Source organism: Chelonoidis abingdonii, chromosome 4, assembly GCF_003597395.2.
Source record: "Chelonoidis abingdonii isolate Lonesome George chromosome 4, CheloAbing_2.0, whole genome shotgun sequence".
Lineage (NCBI taxonomy): Eukaryota > Metazoa > Chordata > Testudines > Testudinidae > Chelonoidis > Chelonoidis abingdonii.
This window is the reverse complement of record NC_133772.1, coordinates 36828287-36855167: the sequence shown is the minus strand read 5'-3', so window position 1 is coordinate 36855167 and position 26881 is coordinate 36828287. Positions and strand designations below refer to the sequence as shown.

The 26881-nt window shown below is 43.7% G+C and overlaps 1 protein-coding gene across 2 annotated transcripts in view; it reads left to right on the top strand.

Moving 5' to 3' along the window:
• The window catches only part of C4H11orf24 (chromosome 4 C11orf24 homolog), a 50438-nt gene that overhangs the window by 12171 nt on the left and 11386 nt on the right, over positions 1 to 26881 (top strand). The window lies entirely within an intron of this gene.

The following is a 26881-nucleotide window of genomic DNA, read 5'->3' as shown; positions in this document are numbered from 1 at the left end:
CCCTTGTCAGTGCCTTAGCCCTGTGGCTCTCAGCCTTTCCAGATACTGTACGTACCCCTGTCAGGAGTCTCATTTTTTTTGTCTTGCATGCCCCCAAGTTTCATCTCACTTAAAAACTATTGCTTATGAAATCAGACAAAAAGACACAAGTGTCACAGCACACTGTTACTGAAAGATTGCTTGCTTTTACCATATATTTATAAAATAAATCATTTTGGAATACAAATATTGTACTTACATTTCAGTGTATAGGATATAGGGCACTATAAACAAGTCATTGTGTGAAATTTCAGTTTGTACTGACTTTGCTAGTGTGTTTTATGTAGCCTGTTGTAAAACTAGGCAAATATCTAGATGAGTTGATATATCCTCGAAAAGACTAGTCCTCTGGCTGAGGACCACTGGCAGTAGACCATGCTTCTCATACTTTTACAGCAAAAGAGGAGAGGCAAGCGGCATTTTTGCAGGATGGATTAAAAAAAAAAAAATAATTGGAGATACATACACCTATCTCCTGGAACTGGAAGGGACCTTGAAAGGTCATGGAGTCCAGCCCTCTGCCTTCACTAGCAGGACCAAGTACTGATTTTTGCCCCAGATCCCTAAGTGGCCCCTGTAAGGATTGAACTTGCAACCCTGGGTTTAGCAGGCCATGCTCAAACCACTGAGCTATCTCTCCCCCCATCTGTGCAGGAAGCCAACATAATATGTTGCATCCAAATGTCCCTTTAGGTGTTGGGTCCTGATTTAGCATATGATAAGCATCCCACAGTGAAGTCTCTGAGCACAGCTCCCAAAAAAAGCAGTTTCACATGTGCATCTGTGTAGCTAGCACTGAAGAGTTATTTAGGGCAGTGTTTTCAACACTTGGCTGTCTGTGTGTGCTTGTGGAAGCCTGGCAGATGAACGCACATGTACTGTGCAGGCAACTAGGCACAGAGAGAGGTGCACGTGACACACACTGGAAACTTACGTAAATATAAACATCATTGCCTTCACTATGCAAATATGGAGGGAGCTACATTCAGTTGCACCTTTGCACTATTTCCTATTTAAAACTGTATGAGCAGCCTCTACATTGGCTGGTCAGCAGCAGTTCTGACTGAGCATTGTTAAATTTTAATTAAGATTTGCACAGTAAGCATAAGCCTTGAAACTAAGGCAATGTAAGCGATCTGTGTGAAAACCTTTTCCCATGCATGGCTGAATTAGAACAACTAACTGAGCAAAGATTTAAAAGAGCTAAGTTGTGTATAGCTTAATTTAATTTTTAAGAGTAAGGTATAGTTCTCTCATTTAGAGAAGTTTTTAAATGAGAAATATTCAGTCAACTCCAGGATTTCTAGATTTTTACTTTTTAAACTCTGTAGCTGATGTTCATTACAGCAGTGTTTCTATATGGGGAATGACTGCGTCTTCAACTTACATGAAAAATCAAACTGTTTGCTTTATTGGTTTTGTAAAACACCATGTGCTGCATGTATCTGGTACACTTGGCTGCTTCACACCTTTCACTGTTTGGATAGTATATAAAGGGCATTGTAACTAGTCTCAGATTAGACTCTTAATGAGCTCAGATGAGTTTGAGGTCAGGCTTCAAGTTTGATTGAAATTGGCAGGAAAGGTGCTATCACCTTAAAATGTAAGTAGGCATAGTCTGGCGTTGCAGGAGGATGCCCATGCAGTATCAGGATGGTGAAATCTGTGATCTCTACTACCATATGGTATCCAAAGCAGCTGGTTGCTTGATAGATGCAGGCTGGAAGCAGTAATGCTTGGAGTTTGTGCAGTTCTGTGGGAGGAGATATGCGAGAGAATATAGAGATCCAGTTACAGCCAATCTGGTGCTTCAGATCAGTGCCTTGGGGAGGTGTGCCCCAGGGATGAAGGGAGGGGAGGGGGAAGGCGGTGCACAGGGCCTTGTTGGGGCACGGGGAAGGAATGGGAGCTCATCTCAGTTGTTGAGTAGCTCAGCCTTTTTTTGGCACCAGGAAGGTGAATAGAAGAGGGAAACAAAAACATATAAATATACAGCATGTACAAAACCCGAAGACTTAAACAAATGGGCTACAAACAGTTTCAGTGGTGACAAATTGTCTGATGTTGCAGTTGTTAAGATGTGGGAAGGAACAGCTTTCTATTTCAATCTATCTGTGCCAAAGGATTTGTTGAGTAGTATTCCAGGCTTAATTCCCTTTCAGTCGGTTGTCTTAATAAATTACATGGTGTGAACATCTAACCCTTGCTGCAGGTCACTTATTCTGTTGTGTGCTCTGCCTCAGCAGTTACCTAATAATGCAGTGCAGACAGTTGAAGTGCAGAGCTCCTGTAAATTGTCTGAAGCCTACAAGAAATACCTAGCACTGAGAAGGCGGCTGTTCTAGGTGGCTGAGTATAAACTGACCGAGAGCTAGAAGTGCTGCCTTCTATAACGTATGCCGCTGTTAGTTCCTCCACAGTTTCATACAGAACTTAATTTTTTCAGTGAAGATCTTTTTGTTTATTATTAGTGAGATCTGCCCTCTGAATACAATGTACCATTTCATGTCTGCCACACTACTGCAGCCTCCCGGAGCTGAGCCAGTGGGCCAGAGGCAGGGACACAGAATCCATCTGCCATTCCAAGGCATACAGGACCTGCCTAGGGGTTGCCAGGTGTCTGGTTTTCAACCAGAAAGTCTGGTAGAAAAGGAGACCTGACAGTGTCCGGTCACCTGAGTAATGTCCACAATCTGTTCCACTGCTGGGCAGTGTTCCCTCTAATTTTTCCCATGCATGTGCAGAATGAATTTTGTGCACAACAATATAGAGGTGATGTGTGCCACATCACTTCCATATTGGTGCACCTAACAGAATTCATGTGGTGGGGGTGGGGCTGAGGGGCTCAGGGCTGGGGCAGAGGATTGGGTGTGCGTGCGGGTTGAGGGCTCTGGGGGCATGGGGATGAGTGACTCAGGGCTAGGGCTGAGGGTTGGAGTGCGGGGTGGTGGGTTCTGGGGTGGGGTTAGGGAGGAGGGGTTTGGGGTGCAGCCTGCCTGGGGGCTACGATGGGGAGAGAGGACTCCCTTCGCACCTCCCCCCCAACAGCTTCCCCCTGCAGCAGCACCTGGGCTGCGGGGGGAGGGAGAGGGTCCTCTTCCCCGGCCACGGTAGGTCTGTGCTGGGGCTGGCGGGGGAGACGTGCCCCTCCCTGCTGTGGCCCTGAGCCCCTTCCCTCCCCATCTCAGCCCTGACGGCACACGAGCTGACTTTTAATGACCCGCTCTTCTTCCCTCCCTCCCCCCGCCCATGGAGGCAGAAGGTTGGTCCTGCCAGCTCCCCTGCCTCTTCCCATAGTGTGCTGGGTTCCTGCCCTCCTCTGCTTCTCTATCCCTCCCTCCCTGCCAGCCGATCAGCTGATGGCCCTTGCAAGGGAGGGGGTCGGGAAGGAGCAGAGTCAGTGTGCTTGCTGCTCCCGGCGGGGGCAGGTTCTTGGGGAAGGGAGGTGGTGGAATAGGGGCATATCCCCTCTAGCGCCCTGCTCTGACCCCCCCCCCCACACACACACTCACCCAGCCCTCTTCCCTGAGCCCCGCACACACCCCAGGCCTGTGCCCTGAGCCCTGTACCCCCGCCAAACACACTCAGCCCTCTGCTTGACTCCTTCACACCCCCCATGACCCCAGCCCTGACTCTGGCACCCCCACACATACCCAGTCCCCCCAGATACCACGCACCCCCCACATCCGCTCAGCCCACTGCCGGTCTGGGGTCCCCGCTGCCGGTCTGGGGTTCTGGCTGCCAGACCCTTGCCAGCTGGGGTCCCGGCCGCAGGCCCTGCTCAGCCCACTGCTGGCCTAGGTGAACGGAACCCCAGACCAGCAGTGGGCTGAGCGGGCTGGCAGCGTAAGATCAACATTTTAATTTAATTTTAAATGAAGCTTCTTAAACATTTTGAAAACCTTCTTAATTTTGCAGTACAACAGTAGTTTAGTTATATAATATATAAACTTACAGAGAGAGACCTTCTAAAAAATATTAAAATGTATTACCAACTCCTGGACAAAGCACCTCTTTCAAATGTAACTACTATGCTCCCAGCACAGACTGACCCCTTGCCCAGTGCTTGGCATAGTGTTCACCTTGGGATACAAGTATAAACCCCAGATAACAATAAGGAACCACTTGCACTCTGGATGAGAGAGGGCTGGAAAGGCTGAAACTTATTACCTGGGACCCAGGGTAGATGAGCTTTTAAATGGGTACAATAGGTCTCTGGTTTTGTTTAAATGAATTTAATACTGCTCAGCTGACAACCCTGAAGATTGAAGTCCTCTAGTTCAGTGGTTTTCAACCTTTTCTCACTTGCAGACCCCTAAAAATTTTCAAATGGTGGTGTGGACCCCACTGGAAATCTTAGACATGCACTGCCAACAACAGGTTGAAAACCACTGCTCTAGTTATTAAAGAGCAGGTACAAAATTTGGTATCAGCAGTGCAAGCTTCCTCCGCTGTTCTGGTAGTGTAGCTTGCTTTTCGCCTGTCTTTAAGGCTCAGAGAACTATCTTTCTATCCCCATTCAGTCCTTGGCCTTTTGCTGTGACTGGTGGTACAGATCTTGCACAGTACAAATTGTGAAGCAGTCTACTGGCATCTGGATTTAGGAGCACTACAGTATTTCATGTAGGTTACTAAAAGCCATTGGACAAGGACCTCTGGTCTCCATCAAGCTGGCTGGGCTTGAGCTGGTGACCTAGAATGAGAGAGAAGGTTACCTATCCCCTAAGACATACAGTGTCCTAAAATATCTCTTTGGAGCTTCCTTTGACAAACTTGCTTGGGGATTTTTAATTATTTTCTTGAAGAAGACTTTGTGAGGCAAAGAGATTTCGTAGCTGCTAAATGTCTTCCTCACGTGATGCTATCCTAAAAGGAGTATGGTGGTGGCTCTTGGTTTTCAGTAGTCAACTTCGGGGTAGGAAGAGACCTCTCAGTATGTTTGTTCTCTGATAGCGAACAAGTGTTGCAGTGTGCGGGACTTTGTTTATGATTCTCCGAGCTGCACGTTAGGTTTTTTTCCCCATAAAGCAGGTATAGAAATGTTGCTACCAAATATGTGGGATTTCATCGCTGCCTGAATGTGTTTAACCTTCCTAGCCCTTTTCTATTTCCATGAGTGCAGACATTACAGCTGCAGCCTGGATACTGGGCAGTAGATGATGTTTGGCACACTGGAAGTGCACAGGGTGCATTAATGCAAACTATGCCTCTTTTTCTAGTTATTCCTGTTTTCCCTTCAGCTATACCTATTCCAGCTGTTGTGTTCCTGTTTCTCTGCAACATGCTGTTATGGCCCTGAAGGGCAAAATGTACAGTGACCTTTTTCAGAACAGCTGCCATCTCTGAGTAGGCATAGCTGCAGAAATTAAAGCACCATTCTGTTTTAAGACAGACATTTCTTTATAATGGGGACTACTTGCAGTAAGGTTTTCTGTTGGTTCGTTCTTATTGTTGTTCCTGTGGAGTTTTTTTTGTTACCCTTGCATAGGCTGTGTCAGCTGTAGCTAGGCTGTTATAGCCCCCTAGTGTAGATGCAGTGTATGCCAACAGGAGTTTTTCTGCCAGTGGAGGAATGCCACCTCCCCAAACAACATTAATTAAGTGTTGTTCTCTCAGGAGAGCTGTGTCTACTCTGGCGTGTGTTTTTGTTGGCGTGGCTGTGTTGCTAGGGGTGATGGCTTTTTTGCATGTCTGGTTGAGATAGCTATGTCTGTATAAATTTTAACTGTGTTAGACCATGCCAAAGTGAAATCCCAAAGGATTGTCGTTGTCCCAGAGAGTGAATCTGTGCTGTTGCTCATCTCAGCTCCAAGCTTAAAACTGAGGCTGGACCTGCCTTGTTGGTCTTGTGTGCGTCTTACCGACATCATCATGAATCTGATGCTTGGCGAGTTTCATTTTGATGCTCTGCACTGGCTACCAAACTCTACCCTCGTGCAGCTTCCTGCAGAAAGCAAATAGTCTTGCTTCATCTACTGCATGTACAGTGACCTAAAGTGAGACAGTGGGGCTGGAGCAGAGGAAGGGTTCCAGAACCCTTTGCATAATACACATTGGTTTGATATGGTGAGAAAGGGAAAGTGTCTATCTGAAATATTCCATAAAAGGGGGTTTTATGCTGTGCACATCACTATAGTATTTGAGTACCTTCTGCATAAAGTCATTAGCAAGGACCAACTCCTTAGTCGATGTCATTGTGTTTCTGACACTTGGGGTCAAACCTCCTATTGGGGGTAGGAGTTTTGGTTTAATTTGGGGTGCGGGGGGGTAGGAATTGAAGTGTGTGTGTGTGTGTGTGTAGGGCATGAGTAGAGGAGAGTGCTAAAATCTTGACACAAATCATGGTGAATTTCCATTTTCAATCTTTTGTCCAGCGCTTGTTGTTGCAAAAATAGGTGTGAAAATGTAAACAGACTTGCTAGGTTGAAAGCTTATCCCTAAGCTTTTCATAAAGATTACAGGTTATTTAAGGTCACTTCCCTGCACTCACCCTCCCTTTCGCCCCAGATCTTGCCTTTTGGGTCTATGTAGCTCATGCCTGGAGATCTCTAGATTCTTGGGTACGCTCAAAGCTGTTACAGTTGGAAATGGCATTCCACCGTATTACTGTCCATCTTCAAACCCCAAATTACTTGTGCGATTGTCCAAATAAAGCTTATATGTACAGACTCCAGCACAAGTATCTGGCATCGTCTCCACCTGTAGCAGCAGGAAGCATGCAAATAGATATAGGTAGATCTAAATAACATATCTTGTGTGTGTATTTATTATATAATCAATGCTTATATGTGAATTTGGGGAGTGCCCTACAGAATCCTTTTGTTAATCCTCCCAAGATTGCATGGGCCAGTCCTGTAAGTGGTGATGTGATCACAATACATGGGCGTTCCCGACACAGATCCCAGCAACTACTAGACGTATTTCCCTTAGAACATATGTAAGAATGGCTGTACTGGGTCAGACCAAAGGTCCATCTAGCCCAGTATCCTGTCTGCTGACAGTGGCCAATGCCAGATGCCCCAAAGGGAGTGAACCTGACAGATAATGATCAAGTGATTTCTCTCCTGCATGCATCTCCACCCTGTGACAAACAGAGTCTAGGGACACCATTCCTTACCCATTGTGGCTAATAGCCATTAATGGACATAACCTCCATGAATTTATCCAGTTCTCTTTTAAATGCTGTTATAGTCCTAGCCTTCACAACCTCCTCAGGCAAGGAGTTCCACAAGTTGACTATGCGCTGTGTGAAGTAGAACTTCCTTTTATTTGTTTAAAACCTGCTGCCTATTAATTTCATTTGGTGACCCCTAGTTCTTGTATTATGGGAATAATCCAAGAGCATGGTGCTGCCACAGTCCTCTTGCTGCCCTGTCTTTCCGTATAGTGGTGGAATCCTTAGAGCAGTTCACTGTGGTAGATTTCCCTCCCAACCCCACCCGAACTGAATAGAGTGCAGCATATAAATTGTAGTCCAGTCCTATTAAGGAGGATAAAACATTCAAAGATTGTGAAACTGTGAATTCCATTCTGTCAGTTTTGCTGCTGGGTAAATATTGGGGAGGGGAAGACAGGGAGAGAGGCATAGATTCATCAAGTGGCACTAGAAAGTTCCCTGTACCTGGGATGTGTCTATCCTGTAGACTACTCTGCCCTCCCCCACTGCTCAGGATTGCTCATAGTAGGATAACTGGAACACTGTGTGGGGAGAGATTGAGGTATGCAGCCTTTTACCTCCAGCTCAGTGGTCTGTGTACAGCCAAAGTGTATAAGGAACCATGGTTGTTTCCTCCAGCCAGCTGGTCTGTTTGCTTAAACTGGTATCCGTGTCACATAAGCCATCTCTAGAACTAGTTGCGACACCCTTGCTGGCATCTTTAGCAGGGCCCAATGAATGAATGGGTGCAGAAGCTGAACTTTTGCCTTGCTTCCAGAGCTCTCCTCTGAGGTCAGGGGGAGGGGTAGCTCAGTGATTTGAGCATTAGCCCGCTAAACCCAGGGCTGTGAGCTCAATCCTTAAGAGGCCACTTAGGGATCTGGGGCAAAAAAACTGCCTGGGGATTGGCCCTACTTTGAGCGGGGGGTTGCACTAGATCTTCTGAGGTCTCTTCAAACCCTAATATTCTATGGTGCAAAGGGAATGCAAAACACCTCTAAATCAGAAGGTAGGAGTCTACAGGCACTCTGTGCTGCTGTAAACAGCTGTGTAAGGTGCAAAGAAGTAGTGAATTAGACCCAAATAGTTTAATTTCCAGGTTTACCAATTTGCATCTATAATGAGATTTAAATTCACTTTAGAAATAGGGGCAGGTAAGAACTGATAACACACACCCAATCTTCAATCTAGTTTGCATAGCCCATATATGCTGATACAATTAACAGACTATGGATGGGTTTGAGAACTTTTTTTCTTTGCTACAGAGAATCTATAGCTGGATGAAAAGTATCTTGATGTCAACAAGGATTCATACCTAGGGTCCTATCAAATTCACAGCCATGAAAAATGCATCACAGACCATGAAATCTGGTCTTTTGTGTGCTTTTATCCTATACTATACAAATTTCATGGGGGAGACCAGCGTTTCTCAAATCGGGGGTCCTGACCCAAAAGGGAGTCAAAGGGGGGTTTGCAGTATTGCCACCCTTACTTCTGCGTTGTCTTCAGAGCTGGTGGCCAGAGAGCAGCAGCTGTTGGTCGGGCGTCCAGCTTTGAAGGCAGCACCCTGCCATTTGCCGTGCAGAAGTAAGGGTGGCAAGACCATACTATGCCATCCTTACTTCTGTGCTGCTGCTGGCAGCAGCTCTGCCTTCAGAGCTGGGCTCCCAGCCAACAGCTGCTCAGCTCTGAAGGCAGTCCCACCAGCAGCAGCAGCAGCGCAGAAGTAAAGGTAGCAGTACCACAACCTCCCCTACAATAACCTTGTGACCTCCACACAACTTCTTTTTGGGTCAGGACCCCTACAATTACACCATGAAATTTCAGATTTAAATAGCTGAAACCAAAAAATTTACATTTTAAAAAATCCTATGACCATGAAATTGATCAAAATAAACCATGAATTTGGTAGGGCCCTAGTTATGTGGTAGCTGTCACATAAGATTTTTTCCCTCTGCTGAAATTTCTGTTGAGAAAAACAGATTTGCTACTTCTGATTTCCACATCTTTCATGCTCTTCAAAATCAAATAGCTGAGAGCCAGCAGCTTTTACAAATATGATTTCCAAGGTTTGAAAGTTTGGGGAAGGGATCTTTTGGTTTGTTCCTATATTTATGGCAAAAGATGCTATTAATATTTCCTCAAACTGCAACGGTTTGAGTGTCTTTTTGCCTTACCTCAATTGACTTCCCTGGCATGCTAGGGAATGGCTGATTGATGTGTGTAGTGCTAAAATATCTAAGGGACAGAATTTCTCCAAAGTAATACTTGGCTAACCATATCTATGGCTGAAAACATTCTAGTAGAAATGTTCCAAAACAGCTACTCACTAAGACAGCTAGTAGACAAGTTGTTGCTATGCATGTATATGCTGTGTGTATTCCCACTGGAGACTTGTTGACTATAGCTTATGGTGCCACCATCTCTTGGCAAGCAAGAAGCACCTGTATTATGGTGTGCCTGGTTTTGTGGGAGCTACAGAGAAGCCAAAACTTGAGCTAAACTGGCATCTCTCCTACACCCTCTGCCATACCAGCTTGTGCGTGCTAAGTTTATGGAGGTGCCACTGGGCTGCCATGCCCTGAGTGGCAGTAGTTAACATTGTGTTAAGTTGAAACATACAGTGTGAAAAGCCCCACATGAGGTCTTCCATTTCCACACGATGACAGCACATTTGCAAATTCACTTGAACCTTTCAGTCACTATTAGGCTGGGGAAGGCAACAATGCAGCTTGAATGCACATTTTCATTCCTTGGAGGTATTCGTGTTGACACATTTATTTTCAAACCCTGGTTTAGCCTATGGCAGTTCATCTTTCCTTTATCCTAAACTGGATTAGTGCAAATATTCCAAAACAAGCCACGTTTTCATAAATGAAATGGCTGCCTGGTGATTTTACCTGGGAAAATCAAGCAGCACTTTTTACCACGTATACTTCCAGAACAGGAAGCTGAGCAAAGCAGAGGGACGTTTTGATTTTTACTTGTTTCACTGAAAGCAGAAGTTTGACATGCACAGGACCTTTTACAAAACACAAATGTGTGCCTCTGCATTAGCCAGGGTAACTAATACACTAACCCATACCACTAAACATGCCATATTCTCCATAGAATCTAAGTTAAATTTCGCCATTCTCCCTCCTCCGTTGCCACCAGCTGCAGATGAAGCAACCCTCCAGTTGGGAATTTGGCAATGGGAGGAGCTAGACAATGATCCCTTGTTTGTTTTTCCTGACTCTGGGAGATTGTTTGTTTGTAACATTGCCATCAATATAGGCTGAATATATGGATTGCTCTGAATATCGGGTGCACCACTGGGTTATTCGTTACATATGAATTCCAGTGGCCGTTGGTTCAGAATCTACTTTCTTACCTGCATCTGCCTACCAAAACAGTTTCCCCAGGGTGAACAGGTGAATTGTTCCTGTCTATGGTATTTGTACGGCCCCCATCCCTGTAGCATCTGGCGCCTCACAATCTCTTAGTATATTTCAGCTCCATGAAGTGGGAAAGTAACATTGTTATTGTGCAAATGGGGAATTGAAACAGAGGGGTTAAGTGACTTGTTTAAGGTCATGCTTGAAGTCTGGGGTGGAGACCAGGGTTCAATTCCCTGCTCCAAGTTTGAGGCTAGCGCCCTAACCACTGATTCCAACCTCTTTTTTTGAATTCTCAGTGTAAAGGGGGAAATATCAGTCGACTGATGTGTTTTAAAACCCAGTACCAGAAATTGCAGGAGCTCTGTCATGTCTTCGAAATCAAGCCATATGTTTGAAAACCAGAAATTAATTCAAAGTATACCTGTTCTACGGGGAAGGGCTTTCAGTGCCACCTCCTGTGGCCTGGAAGGATTATTCATGCAAAGAATTCCCTTCCAATAGCCAAAAAAAATTTGGCTACAGAGGGCTCTGTACAGCATAGCTGGGTTCTGCTTGGTGTAATGTGCCATAGTCCATAGCACAGGGTTCTGAAATACCCTATGCTCATGAGTTTCTTCATTGGTCGGGCAAATTCCAGTATAATCAGAGTGTCTCAGCAGAGCTTGCCAACTCCTTGGAGTTTCACAGGAGCCTCCTGATGCTGCTTTTATTCTGCTTATGTTATTTAGAGACTTGTTTGTTTTCTTTAGCTGTTCGCAGGTGGGAGAGAAGGACTCTTGCAATAGGAAGTATATGATGCTTGAGGAAGGCTTGACTTAAGTAACTGGAACTTCTGGCTTTAAATAGAATCATAGACTTTAAGGTCAGAAAGGACCATTATAATCATCTAATCTGACCTCCTGCACGATGCAGGCCACAGAATCTCACCCACCCACTCCTGGAACAAACCCCTAACCTATGTCTGAGCTATTAAAGTCCTCAGATCGTGGTTTAAAGACTTCACGGTGCAGAGAATCCTCCAGCAAGTGACACTTGCCCCACGCTGCAGAGGAAGGTGAAAAACCCCCAGGGTCTCTGCCAGTCTGCCCTGGAGGAAAATTCCTTCCCAGCCCCAATTATGGCAAACAGCTAAACCAGTGGCTCTCAAACTTTTTTAGTGTGACCCCTTTCATATAGCAAGACTTCTGAGTGCGACCACCCTTATAAATATATAAAGAAGTGGTTTTAATTTAACACCATTATCAATGCTGAAGGCAAAGCGGGGTTTGGGGTGGAGGTTGACAGCTTGTAACCCCCCATGTAATAAACTCACGACCCCCTGAGGGGTCCTGACCCCCAGTTTGAGAACCCCTGAGCATCTGGGCAAGACTCACCAGCCAGACATCCAGGAAAGAATTCTCTAGTAACTCAGATCTCGTCCTATCACAGGCCATTGGGCCTATTTACTGCTAATAGTCAAAGATCAATTAATTGCCAAAATTAGGCTATACCATCATACCATCCCCTCCATAAACTTATCAAGCTTAGTCTTGAAGCCAAGATATGTTTTTTGCCCCCACTGCTCCCCTTGGAAGTCTGTTCCAGAATTTGTCTTCTGATGGTTAGAAACCTTCATCTAATTTCAGGTCTAAACTTCCTGATGGCCAGTTTATATCCATTTGTTCTTGTATCCACATTGGTACTGAGCTTAAATAATAATTCTCCCTCCCTGGTATTTATCCCTCTGATATATTTATAGAGAGCCATCTTTTGATTAGGCTAAACAAGCCAAGCTCTTTGAGTCTCCTTTCATAAGAGGTTTTCCATTCCTCGGATCATCCTAGTAGCCCTTCTCTGTACCTGTTCCAGTTTGAATTCATCTTTCTTAAACATGGGAGACCAGAACTGCACGCAGTATTCCAGATGAAGTCTCACCAGTGCCTTGTATAATGATACTAACACTTCCTTATCTCTACTGGAAATACCTCGCCTGATGCATCGCAAGATCACATTAGCTTTTTTCATGGCCATATCACATTGGTAGCTCAGTCATCCTGTGATCAACCAATAATTGCAATTTCATGTACCAGTTCCTTTATTCTTGGATGAAGATTATCTGGGCCCCCTGATTTAGTCCCATTAAGTTGTTCGAGTTTGGCTTCTACCTCGAATGCGGTAATATCCTCATTTCCGTTTGTCATCCTACCATTATCCCTAAGCTCCTCATTAGCCTCATTAAAGACTGAGGCAAAGTGTTTGTTTAGATATTGGGCCATGCCTAGATTATCTTTAACCTCCACTCCATCCTCAGTGTTTAGTGGTCCCACTTCTTCTTTCTTTGTTTTCTTCTTCTTTATATGGCTATAGAACTTTTTACTATTGGTTTTCATTCCCTTTGTAAGGTCCAACTCTACATGGCTTTTGGCCTTTCTTACTTTATCCCTACATGTTCTGACCTCACTAAGGTAGCTTTCCTTGCTGATCCCTCCCATCTTCAACTCCTTGTAGGCTTTCTGCTTTTTCTTAATCACCTCTCTGAGATGCTTGGTCTACAATGTCTGCCTATGAATTTTTTCCCCTTTCTTGGGATGCAGGCTTCTGATAGTTTCTGCAGCTTTGACTTGAAGTAATTCTAGGCCTCCTCTGCCGTTAGATCAACAAGTTCAATCCACATCCTTAAGTTTTTAAATTTTTTAAAGTTAGCCCTTTTGAAATCAAAAACCCTAGTCAAAGATCTATTTTTGTTTTATCCTTCCGTTTAGTTTGAACTGAATTAGCTCATGATTGCTTGGACGAAGATTTTTCCCATACAACCATTTCTTCTATGAGGTCCTCGCTACTTCCGCAACCAAATCTAAAATGGCATCCCCTCTTGTTGGTTCAGCAACTACTTGGTGAAGGAATTCATCAGCTAACACATCCAGGAAAATCTGAGCCCTATTATTATTACTAGCACTTGTCCTCCAGTCTATATCTGGGAAGTTAAAGTCTCCCATGATCACACAATTCCCATTAGTGTTTACTTCATTAAAAACATTAAAGAGGTCTCTATCCATATCCAAATCAGATCCCGGCAGTCTATAGCACACCCCAAGCACTATCTCAAGGGAGGCTCTAGTAGCTTTCTTTCCCAATGTGATTTTTGCCCAGGCAGACTCTGTCTTATCCATTCCGTCACTTCTTATTTCTTTACAGTTAACCTCATTATTGCCATAAAATGCTACTCCACCACCTTTGCCTTTATTTCTGTCTTTCCTAAACGGCACAGACCCTTCAATACCTGTATTCCAGTCATGACTACTATTCCACCATATTTTTGTTATCCCTATAATATCCAGTTTCACTTTCTGCACCAATAACTGTAGTTCCTCCATTTTCTTATCTAGGCTTTTTGCATTGGTGTACAAACATCTTAATTTTTGCTGTTTGGCTTCGCTCACATTCTTTACTTGATTAGGCACAGACGTTCTACCACCAGTATTGCCTATTAAACTGGTATCTACACTATCCTTCCTCTTTATGTCCATTCTCCTACCCACGGTTGTATCCTTTCTTACTTCGTTTTCTTCCCTCTCAATGTTAAAATCCAGCATGGAGATTACCTGGACATCTCCCAACCATCTACCCCAAATTCCTAGTTTAAAGTTCTCTTAATCAGCTGTGCCAGCCTCCATCCTAGACATCTATTTCCCTCCCTACTCAGGTGAAGTCCATCCCGAGAGAGCAGTCCCCTGTACATGAATGCCTCCCAGTGGCCGTACATCCCACCTTTGTTGCCCTTCTCTAGGAACAGGCAGAATCCCACTGAAGATCGCCTGAGCCTCCATTTCCTTAAGCGTCTTCCCCAGCCTGGCATAGTCTCCCTTGATACATTCCAGTGAGAATCTAGCCGTACTGTTTGTTCCTGCATGAAGGACAATCAGTGGATTCTTTCCTGCTCTTGTTAGGATCCTCTTTAGCCTCAGGTCCACATCCCGTATCTTAGCACCTGGCAGACAGCACACCCTTCTGTTCTCTGGATCAGCTCTGGTTACAGACCTGTATAATCTTCTCAGTAGACACCAAACCCCCAGGAAGTACAGGAATAGACACCTTTATTTATTGTATTATTATTTGTATTGTGTTCTGTCTGTGGACACAGTGATTTGTCCCTTACTCTCTAGGATAGTGATTCTCACCTGTGAGGGCCAGATGCGAATTCTGATGACACTCTGGGACTCAGTGCACTGAACAAGTGCCTCTTTGAGCTAACCTTTCTTTCTTGGCATGTGTTCAGCGTTCTTCCATTAAGGAAGACTTTCAAAATCCTGTTTGTCCAGCTGGCTCCACCTAATAGACAAATAATATTGCTATAAACATTTTAGTAGGCTTTAAAGTGGCAAGTCTGTCATGTGCAGACTGTTGGGGAGATTCAGATGCTCAGCCATAGGCAGAGACCTCAAGGCAAACCAGAGCAACTGTTTCACACATGGGGAAAATAATTATTTACAGCAACTTAATTAAAATATTTTCTTTTGGTGGGATAATCTCTGTGGAAAGATAGTCAGTCTTCATAATAATCACATCTATTATGTGCCTATCTTTTCTGGGCATGTTTTGGAGGAGACAGATTATACAAGAGAAACATCACAAATGTAATATCAGGAAAGGCCAGTGTTTGGTCTTATCTGGTCTCCTCCCTGCTGCAAATGGCCAGGCCCACTGATTTGGAGGAATGCAAAAACCCCTACATAGTGTGCTCAGTCAGCTGTGTAATGTTATTCTTCAAAAGAACGTGTGGGAGGAGAGCCTGCTTTTCTTCCTGACCCTAGCTTGTGATCAGTTTGTGCCCCAATGCATGGTTTGTAGCTCTTGTAATTCTTTCCTAGCTAGAATAAGTACACAAGGTATTTTACTACATGTGTGGGTCTAAATCCTCTGAGTCTTGCTAAACTGTTTCTTTCAATAATATTTTGCAGCATTGAGTTCCATAGGTTGGTTAAGACAATGTCAGGGAAGTATTCATTTTTTCGTGGTCAGATTGATTTCAGTTAGTCACCTTGCTCTTAGTACATATGACTAGCTGATACCAAGCTGACCATGACTGAATGATTGATGTAGGGAAGAGGTAAGATTTTATTCAAGTTTTTTATATCACCGTAGCATGAGTGCCTGGTCCTAAAAGGTTTAGCCGTTGGCCAGCTGACGTAATGCTGACCACAGCTTTCCCTTGTCTGTGCTGACCGGTCAGCATCCTGTTAGCTAATTCAGTTGCTAAACGTTGTGTTTAAATGCTGTTAAATTTCCTAATGGAGACAAAACCACGGAGTGAAAGAGGAGTTAATTCTTCATTGGCCGTTCCATCTTTGCTCTCTCTGCTGAGGCAAACTACCAAAAGTTTGCCCATTGGTACTGATCATGGGGTTGATTCTTGTGTGTTGCCAGTCTTTTTATTTGCTGTGCAACAGCCCTGGACATTGACAGTTATCGCCAACAGATCAGTCATCAACAACGTGAGCTGGCTGATGTATCATGACCTAGGAGTGAAAGTTCTAATAGCACCATTTCTCAACTCTCTGCTTGAAAGCATTCATTCCCCTCTCCTTTACATGGAGAATTTCACTGATAGCTTAAAGCGATGGGGAAGAGGAATTCATATCAGAGGCCACATATTGCCCTTTGACTACTGACCTCATTATTACTCCTGTAGTTCCTTTTAATTGTCTGTTATGTGGCAGAGATGACAACATCTTTGTTAATCTCTGCCTGCTTAGAGTAAGTGTCCTTGTGAAAGACATCTACGGTTTCAAAACATGAATGGAGAGAGAGGCCCTGGTGTGTGCTTCCACTGGGAAAATTGAGACAGGCTTCCTTTTGTGAGCTTAGGTCTCCCTGATCACTGGGATCCTTGTAGCATGCACTCCATAGCATATGACAGCTAAACAGTGTCATTCTGTGCTGGGTGCAGAGTGTCAACAGATGCACAGTTACTGCAGATGGACGTCTGCATCTTAACTGTTTTTTACTGAAGTGGAGGAGTAAAGGGAATTTGAAATGACAGAGAAGTGCTTGATGCTTGCAATTTATAGCCAGCTGTGAGTTAACATGATACAAAGGCTGCTGTAAGGAGCTTGTCTTGTCTGCACTGGGAATTTGAACTGTTGCTGAAAAGATCCCTGCTCTCTCCTCCATAACCTTTCCCCCTGAGCTGATATTAGTAATGGGCTGAAGTGGATTAAAGCCATTAAGAAATTTTAGCAAAAATTGCCATCAGTGGTTTTGCTGCCCTGCTGGGTTTTTTTCCCAGTGTCAACAAAGTTTTTATCTGTGGCTTCTGAAATGGTGCTGAACACATCTTGTTCATGGCTGTGCTTCCAACTAAAATTCTTCAGCAGTAATTTACTCGACTCCGCTGCTGTACAAACTCCCAGTGAGAGATGTTCCTTGTCTCAAAAAATTTACAATCTAAACAGACGAGGTAGGAGGAAGAGAGTATTATTAATTCCCATGTTATGGATTAGGAACTGACACACAGAGATTAAGTGACCTGCCCAAGGTTACATAGGAAATCTGTGGCAGAGCCAGAAAGTAAACTCAGATCTCCTGAATCCCAGTGTGCTGCATTCACCACAAGTCTATCCAGACTCTCCATAGTGCTACTACAGAAAGGTGGCCTGCAGTTAAACACAGGGTAGGAATGAGCTTCCAGAGTCTCCCCCTTTCTTTCTAAACAATTGTGTATTCTTCAGACGGTGAGGACTGCTCACCTGCTCACTGCTCACCATCTGACGTCTGCAGTTTCCTTGTGCGGACCTTGTATCTTGGTGTAATAATAGCTTTATATAATAAGAAACAACTGATAAAGTCCAGAAAACTTTCTGGGCAGAACATATTTGAATTCCAAGGATCCTGAACCACTTCCCACAAGATGACAATTTCTCACTTAAAAGGGTGAGCAATATTACTGGTGACGTCAAACTCCTAGTGCATCCTGGCTTTGATTAGCTGTAGGTAACCAGGGAAAGTTCATGTGTGTCTATATTTTTTTGGTTTTCCCAGGATTAATACTTGCTCTTGATACAAGCTAATAGGAGACATTGCTAACCCCAGAATGCTGGATCAGTGCAGGAAGTTTGGTTAAAGGAACAATTTCCAGACCAGGGGCAGCTGTAGATCAACAACTGCATGCATGGTCACCAGTAATGATTTATCTACCCTGTAATCTAAAGTAGCGTCTCAGCCTTGTGCAATGCTATGCCCTTCCTTTAGGTTCAAACACTGTGTTTATTTGCAAGTCTAATTAGTGAACTTTATAGGAGCAACCTCTTTGTTTCCTATGAACTTATTTCAGAAACTAAGGAAGCCTGCAATAGCCATAAAGCTGCCTTTCACATCGTGATGTAACTTGGTCTGGTGGGGTGCAGTAAATATGCTCTGTGAGCCAAAGCAGGCTTTTACTTTTCCAGTCACTCTTGAGCCTTTTAACTGAGATGGTGAGGTCACAATTCAAACTATATTTGTTTACTTGCTGTGGGGCAGGGTTCTTCATTTAATATAGTGAAATGTTTTGAAAAAGAGATTGTAAGGGTTGACTACTTAAAACACAGTAACAAAACAGCGCACTTTTCAGCTCTCAACCCAGTTGTCTTAGTGCTGTTGCTACATTTCAGGTGTTATAACTCTCACTTGACAAGGACCAGTGTAGATATAAATCATGGCCAGAGTAATATTTTGGCACTGATATAAATCCTAGCCATCTTCTCGCATCACTTCCTCCTCCTCCATGTATCTGATTGAGTCCTGTGGACTCTGAGGTCGATCTGATTTACCTCTGCTCTGGTCATTCTTCTTCCAAAATAAAGTGTGTACGTGCGCACACCCCTACAGCTCTCCGAAAGTCATCCTTCAAGTTGATTTTGTATCAATATTTTTCAAGGCTGTAAAAAAGGCCCCACCCAAGTGCTTTTTCCCTTTTCCATTTAAATGAGTAGTATGCCTCATCAGCCGCCTCCTGGCTCTGGAGAAGATGGCCAGCTCTCAGTCACAGGGGGGTAAGCTCAACAGGGAGGTTCTCTGATTGTGGGGCCTTTTTCCATTCTCTAGTCTATACATGCAGAGTTTCTCTAGATGGCATCCCTCGACTCCTTGATCAGGCTCTCAGAGCAGTAGGCACTGTCTGAAGTTCTCTGCTTGGTGTCTCCTAGTCTCATTTTGTACCTATCACCTGAATCACTATACCTGGTTTTTACCCTGGACTTCATTTATCTGAGTTATATGGCCTTTCCTTCACCTGAAGGGGCAGGCCTTTTATTCTTGTGGGCTCCGCCCACCTTTCCCAATCTTCAGATGGAGTAGACCAATGCTTTTCACCTGCTTAATTGGCAGCTGTTCAGTTAATAGGGTTTTGGTGCCTGGGTGATAGAAAGGAAGATTTACTTTGTTTCAAAGATTCCCTTTTCCACCACCACCACCCTAATAAAAACTGGCCTGAAATAGTTATAATTAGTATCTGCCTTCCTTTCACTTTTTTTTTTTTTTTTTTTGCACAGATTCCTTGGTTCAGTGTAGGAAAGTGAGGCGTTTCTTAAACCCTGCAAGCCGTACTTCTGGGCTGTCTGGATGTGTGTGCACTGCACGTTCATAAGTCATTCAATTGTTGATTCCAAGTTTTTCTGGTTTTTCAGTTTGCTTGTTCACTGCTGAGTTGTAGCTGTAGATGGTAAATGTAATCTCTGCATTTTTTTTATTACATTCCTAGCCCAGTTCTTTAAATGTCTTTGGGGAAGCTTATGGGATAGAGCATTAATACCCAAGGAGTGTTTTGTCTTGATCTTTGTAAGCTTGTTTCCTGACAGGAGCACTAGTGTTCGCGCTCTCCTGTTGCAGTTATGGCTGTGCAGGGAGAGTTGTTTTTTCTAGGGCTGCTCTGGTGACCAAGCTGGTGCTTTTCCTGGCTGTCACCTTGTGGGGTAAATCGTCTAGGAATCTTTGAATATGCAAGGGAGCTGTGTGGACTCTGGGCTCTAAAGATATGGAGGGGAAGGGGACACTGATTATAATCGAAACTGGTAGCCATTAATTCAAGAGTGAGCTGTAAGTAACGGTGAAGCACTTTCTGGCCTTGTGGGACTGTGCTGGACAAGATGAGGCAAAAACTAGGTGGTGGTTCTGATATTTGATATGGAATTACACAAATGTCTTCTGGATTGTATTAAAGTGCATCTGCATCTGGTTATCCGCTCTCTGGATTGGGAAATAAATGAGCTGTATTCCCTGGGCCATATCGTGTCACATCCGTACACGCACACCAGCTATAAAATCTAAAAGGAGTATTGTAACTTCTTAAGCAAAGAAACTTTAAAATGGCGTTAAGCTTGTAAATACATAGCAATAACTTAAGAGGAAAAAACTATTCTTGTTTTAGAGTTGAAATTAAGCTAGCACTTAAAAGAAAATAAGAGAAACAGAGAAGAGCTGAGCGAATCATCTATCTTTTTTTGGTTTGATGGCCAGTCTTAATTTCTAACTAAAAGTGAATTCTCAGGTTTTTCTTGACCAAATGAGAAATCAGAAGATCTTAATTGAGTCTAGACATTTGAAATATTGTTAATCAAAATGACATTTTCAAAATGGAATGAAGTGACATTTTTAGAATTTTTGCTTTCAGTTTTTGCCAAATAGCTTCTGTGCCCTGAAAATGCATTTTCTAGCGAGTTCTCTGTTTAGCAGGCTAACTTAAGCAGAGCTTGACATGGAGTACGTCTCCTCAGGCTGAAAATTACACCTCTAGTTTGAAGTGCAGACATACTCTTAGTGGTATCCATTTCAACAGTCTTCCTGCTGACATAAGGCTAATTTGCAATTACTTGCTATGAATTCTTATTTTGGAAGGGATGGTGATTAGGATGGCTTCTCTGATCAGTGGAGAGCTTTAAGGTGCTAAATAAAACTGAGCTTGAATCATGGCAATAGTGGTCTTAGTAAGTCTAATGTTTAACAAAGAAAGTGAGGAAATATATACAGACAAAGGAGATCAATGGGAGAGAGTCATGTGTGGTACAGGCCACATCCTTAGGTGATGTAAATCTGTAGCTCCATTGACTTTAGTGAAACCACAGCCATTTACATCAGCAGAGGATGGGGAGTAAATTCTGGATAATGTGCCTTAGGGAACAGTCATGCACTGGGGGAGTGGATGCACACGGTAGGCCTAAGACAAGATTTTTCAGCGATGTTGGTTTTTTCAGCGATGTCTAGGTGCCCAATTTGAGACCTCTGAAAGGGGTCGGATTCTCAGAAAGCGCTGAGTACCTACGCTCCCTCTGAAAATCCATCCCTTGGAGATGTGTCAAGCTGGGCACCAAAAACAGGCACTCGGAATAAGAAGTCACTTTTTAAAAAATCTTGCTATGGGTCAGTAGCTGTCTTCTATGGTTCTTCTTAATTAGGAGTCCTGTAGGGTAGTGCTATACTGTTCCCTTAGTGTTAGCTGATCCCTTAGCCTGTTAAAGTAAGGGAAAGTACCAGGGGTGTTTGGTTTTAGTTGACTTTTGGAGCTTGTCTTCCTCTGCTGGCCAATAATAGGCTAACCAGTAAAGGCCTTAAAATACCCTGGCAGAGGAGTGCTTTTTAGTAGGATTGAGTTCTCTTCCAGGCTCCAGTGAGGTTCAGCTTACGCCCATGGTCATCTCAGCACATCCCTTTCCCTCTCTCCACTCAATTTTTTTCATTTGCGGTGATGTAGTTGCTGGGGCTGATGCAGTGAAGTGGATTAGAAATCATATGTGGCAAGAGGGACTTAAGGTCGCTTAGCAGAGTCTGGGAAACTAAGTGTCTCTGCGCTTATGGGGCCAATATTTATATTAAGCTAATGTAACAGTTTCTAGTCATTAAGTACGCTTGCTGATTTAGTCTTTAAAATACATTAGTCTTTGGGTCAGTTAAGATTTATTCAAGTTCCTTTATTGGTCTTGGGTTTCAATGGGATTGCTCATATGTCTGCATTTCCATAGTGTAACTGGAGAAGTTTACCCTTTGGGGATCAGTTACTGTGGCTACAGGAATATTAAAGCAGGGAAGCCTAATCTGTAGTAATAAAATAAGGGACCTCTTTGTATATGTATTCATGAATTCTTGGCACTGCTGAATATTGTTATTCTTTACCATTCTATTTAAACGGATAAATGCATGCATTATTCCACAGCCAATTCATTCTCAATGTCATTTCCTTAAGGAACTTATAAAATGTCATCTCTTATATTTCTGCACTGATAAGTACTAACGGGACTCTCTAAAATGTAAAACTTGCTCTTTATGCTATATTTATTTTTACCTGTGTCAGTACTCCTGTGTGCTCAGTCTCTTTTTCCATGATCTGTGAACCCGCATGAATTCTGCAAACTTAGCAAAAACTCCTGATGTTTGTAAAAGCCTGTTAATGTATGAAATTGTAGACTGATAAGAGGCACATTTCAGTGCAACTACAACTGCCTTTGTAATGCTGCTATAGTGCTGAGGTAGGGACAAAAACTACTGTAAGTCAGAGGATTCAAGATTAGAGTGAACACTCCCTCCTCTCAGCACTGAGGCACTAGTTGTGCTAGTAAAATGACCTGATGCAGCTGCACCACTGTAAGCTCTTTAATGTAGCTGCTCTAAGCCGACGGGAGAGAGCAGTGCTGATGGGACTAGAGAGCTGAGTCCTAAACCCTGTCTGTTCCAGAAATTTGCATCCAGGGAATGCACCTAGACCCATAGGTTTTGGGCAGAACTGAATAGCAGAGTTAATTTTTTTCCTATCTGATAAAATTGCATTTTAGCTAAATTATGTAATTTTAAACCTAATGAATGTTCACAGGAAGCTGAATAAATCTGAAAAACTTTGGCTAAGCAGAGCACTAATCATTGCTAAAAGATTAGTACGTACAAAAATGGAAATCCAAAAAGCGACCGAGAATTGAAGGCTGAAGCATAAACATCGTAAGCTTGTCCACCCTGGAAAGAATTCTAAACCATAATAGAAATAGCCAAGAAAAATTTTCAGAGCTATAGGGTGCTCTCCTGGAAGTATCTGAATGATCCTATTAAGTGCATGGGCCTGGCCCCACTTCTCTACCCACTTCCTTCTCGTTCGGTCTCTGTCCCCCTCCTCTGAATTATGCTTCTATTCTTCTTTATTTTAATAATTTTCTTTAACTAGTTGGATGTTTATAAGCAAATTTGTTTGTAAATTGTATAGTACAATTTGATTTATATTTTAACCACTTTCTGTATAGTTTAATATTTAAAATTGTAGCTAAGATTTGATAGCAGATGGCTAATATATTATGAAAAGTTTATGTATTTTTTCCTTGTTAAAAAAAAAATTCAATAAGAGGGCAAAAAAAGCAGCGCTTACTCGTGCAGCATATCTACATTATGGGTCTGTATGAGCAGCAATATCAATGTCATTTAGGGTGACCAGATGTCCCGATTTTACAGGGACAGTCTTGATTTTGGGGTCTTTCTTATATAGGCTCCTATTACCCCTGCACCTCCGTCCCAATTTTTCACACTTGCTATCTGGTCACCCTAACATTATACCAGTGCGTAATGTAAACAGGGCCTTAGCAAATCCTAAATGGAAAGCAGGAGCAGTTCTCTTGGGACAAGACTAGATGGGGCTCATGAGCTGCATTTCTCTAACAAGTCTACTCTTGCCAAGTCAGTCCCAGAAATATTTCTAACCAGCAGGAGGGCCGGCCAGAGTGTGAACTCTTAGCTGAGGAGTAAAATCTGTTTGCACAAAGAGAACGGGGTACTACATTGTCTGCTACAGGCTGTAGCTCAAGAAGAGCATGCAGCTAAAATCAGAGGTGCAAGCTCCCCTTTCCCTTGTGACTGCAGACGATCTAAATGTATTTGCAGTGGGCACAAAATAGCACCTTTCACCAGAACAAAGCTTTTTGCATCTCTTGAGCGGGCTCACAGTATAACTGGGGTAGATGTTGATATGTGCTGAATTTTAAGACATTGTGACTTTTTGGATATGTCTATCAGCACTGCAAGTGCTGTACTGTAGATAGTTGCTGCAGCAACGAAAGGGGTTTTCTGTCACCATAGTAAATCCATCCCCTCCAGAGGCAATAGCTAGGTCAACAGAAGAATTCACCCATCAACCTACCGGTGTCTACACTGGGCTTAAGTCGATTTTAGCTACATCAGAGACGTAGCTTGGTTTTAGAAATAGACCAGGCCTGTATGCCCTGCCAATAGGGCTCCCAAGTTCTGTTCCTGCTTCAGTAATTTACTGTCTGTCACTGGACTACTGCTCTGTGGGCTTGAGCAATTTGCATCACATCTGTGCCTCAGCTTCTTCTTCTGTAAAACAGGGATAATCAGACTTACCGACCTACGTCCGTATAGGCTGTTATGGGGATTTGTTTAGCTGTCGACTTCAGTAAGGTTTTTGATACTCTGTCATGACCTTCTCATGAACATACTAGGGAAATATAGCCTAGGCAAACCTACCACAAGGTGGGTGCATAGCTGGTTGGAAAATGATACTTAATAGTTATCAGTGGTTCACAGCCAAGCTGGAACAGCATATTGAAGGGGGTCCTGCAGGGATCTCTCTTGGGACCAGTTCTATTCTATGTCTTAATAAATGATTTGGATAATGGCATACACTTGTAAAGTTCATGGAGGATGCCAAGCTGGGAGGAGTTGCAAGTGCTTTGGAGTACAAGGATTAGAATTTAAAATGATCTTGACAAACTGAAGAACTAGCCTGAAATAAATAGAATGAAATTCAGTAAGGACAAATACAAAGTACTCCACTTAGGAAGGATAATGAATTGCACAAATGCAAAATGGCTAGGAAGGAGCACTGCAGAAGAGGATTGGGAGGTTGTAGTGCATCGCCAACTAAATCAGTTGTCCGTGTAATTTTGTTGCAAAAAAGGTGAACATCATTCTGGGATGTATTAGCAGGAGTGTTGTAAGCAAGATATGAGAAGTAAATCTTCCATGCTACTCAGCACTAATAAGGCCTCAACTGGGAGTGTTGTGTCCAGTCCTGGGCACTGCACTTTGGGAAAGAGGTGGACAAATTGGAGAAAGTCCAAAGGAGAGTAACAAAAATTATTAAAGGTCTGGAAAACATGCCCTATGAGGAAAGACTGAAAAAAAAAAATTGAGGTTTAGTCTGGAAAACAGAAGACTGAGAGAGAAGTCTTTAAATCCATGAAAGGTTGTTGTAAAGAGGAGGGTGATAAATTGTTTTCCTCATCCACTGAGGACAGGACAAGAAGTGATGAGCTTAGATTTTCCCATAGGAGATTTAGGTTAGACATTAGGAAAAACTTCTGAACTGTAAGGGTTGTTTAGTACTGAAACAAATCACCTAAGGATGTTTTAGAATCTCCATCATTGGAGGTTTTTAAGAACAGGTTAGACAAACACCTATCAGAGATGGTCTAGATAATACTTAGTCCTGCCGCAGTGCAGGGAACTTGATTAGATAACTTATTGAGGTCCCTTCCAGTCCTACGTTTTGGTGAATCTAAGCCCTTGTGCAGGATTCTGAAAACGTAAATGGCCAAGAAAAATTAGCACCTAGATTCCACAGTGCACTGTAGCAATATATGGATAGGTACTATGAGCTGGTAAGCACTGGTCAGTGCTTTCTCAGAATCCTCAATTTCAGAGATTCTTAAATGGCAAGGATGGCACTGGTTGAAGAGACTCGTTATGTCGATGACTATAACAGGATCCCGCGGAAGCCTCCCTTTTGACTGGACAGTAAGATGGTCAGATAATCCTCCTCTATGGTATACCCACTCTCCACACACTCCTTGCGGAACATGCTTGCATTTAGAGAGAGCTCCACCTGAGGAGTCATACCTGCCTGTGAGATGTTTGTGACTTGCTCAGGTGAGGGAGGAGGAGGGTGGCTCTGAAAGTCTTGTAGGGAAAAGCCCTGGAAGCATCCAATCTAGTCCATGCTGAACTCTCTGTAAGTACAGGCTTACCTCCGAGGCTTCAAGTTCTGAGGCAGCAGAATCACTCCAGTTACAAGGTAAGGGCATGATTCATCCAAAGTCCACTGAAGTCGATGGGAATCTTTCCACTGACTTCAGTGGGAACAGGTATTGGACAAGGGCCTATTGTTTCTACGAGGAATGGGGGAAGGGACATTGTCCGCTTACTTGCATATAGTGGAGCAAAGTCTGCTAGACTGCAAGCAGTGTGAACTGGGTTTGGGGTGTGGCCTCCCACCAGGCAGCACTTATCATTAAGGCAGCTCCCTGCCTACCCCAGCCCCATGCCACTCCTGGAAGGGGCCAACATGCTCTTTCAACCCTGGGGGGGTGCAGCATGTGGCTCCACGCGCTGCCCCTCTCTGCAAGCACCATCTCTGCAGCTCCTATTGGCCACAGCTCCCTGTTCCCGGCCAATGGGGGGGCAGTACTTGCAGGCAGGAGCAGCGCATGGAGGGAGACCCCGGCTGCACTGGCCACTTACGAGAGTGGCATGGGACCAGGGCAGGCAGGGAGCCTGTCTTAGCAGCTGTGCCACCAGAGATCGCAATCGACTGGAAGATCCTCTAGGATTGACCAGTTGATCACGATCGACCGGTTGATAACCACTGTTCTTGGGCATTTCCTGACATAAAAGCAGGGCCAATTTTAGACGTGTCAAGTGTACAGATCCCTCTACTCCTCTCTTGTCCCACCCAAGTTGCTAGAACTTTAGCAGGACTAAGTAACCTATATCCAGCCACAGTGGCCATGTCCACTCTCTCATGTTTCCTGTGGGGCTTGTACGTCAGCCTGAGACACCCACACATCTTGCTTGATGTGGGCCTGTAAAGCATAAATGTTGTCCTCCCATTACAAACACGGCAAACTGATAGAAACTTGAGGCTATGTGCAGTTATCCTCCCAAATAAGCTGTGCTGTGTATGTAAGGAGTAATCAAAACCATGGGTTTAAACTTTGGGTGGGTTCTGACAGCTGACCTGAACTGTGGAGCTCAGCCACCTGGCTATGTGTGTAACATGTTTTTCTTTTAATTTCACTGTTTTGAACACTGCCCGCCAGCCTGTCTGACTCTAAAGCCACAATTTAGCAATGTGCAGCTTTGTACCTGGATTAGCCTGCTTCCATGGGTTTGATGTTGATTTGGGATATCAGTTAACAACTTGATACATCTGCTGGAATTAGTTCACTTGTTTTCATCTCATCATCTTTTTCATATGGTTTGTGACTGACTCCCGCTGTGCTATTCCAGCCTCTGCATGACCTGCTTCAACAGTGGTTAGACAAGCTCCCCCAGACATGATCAAAATGACATAGGGAGGAATTTG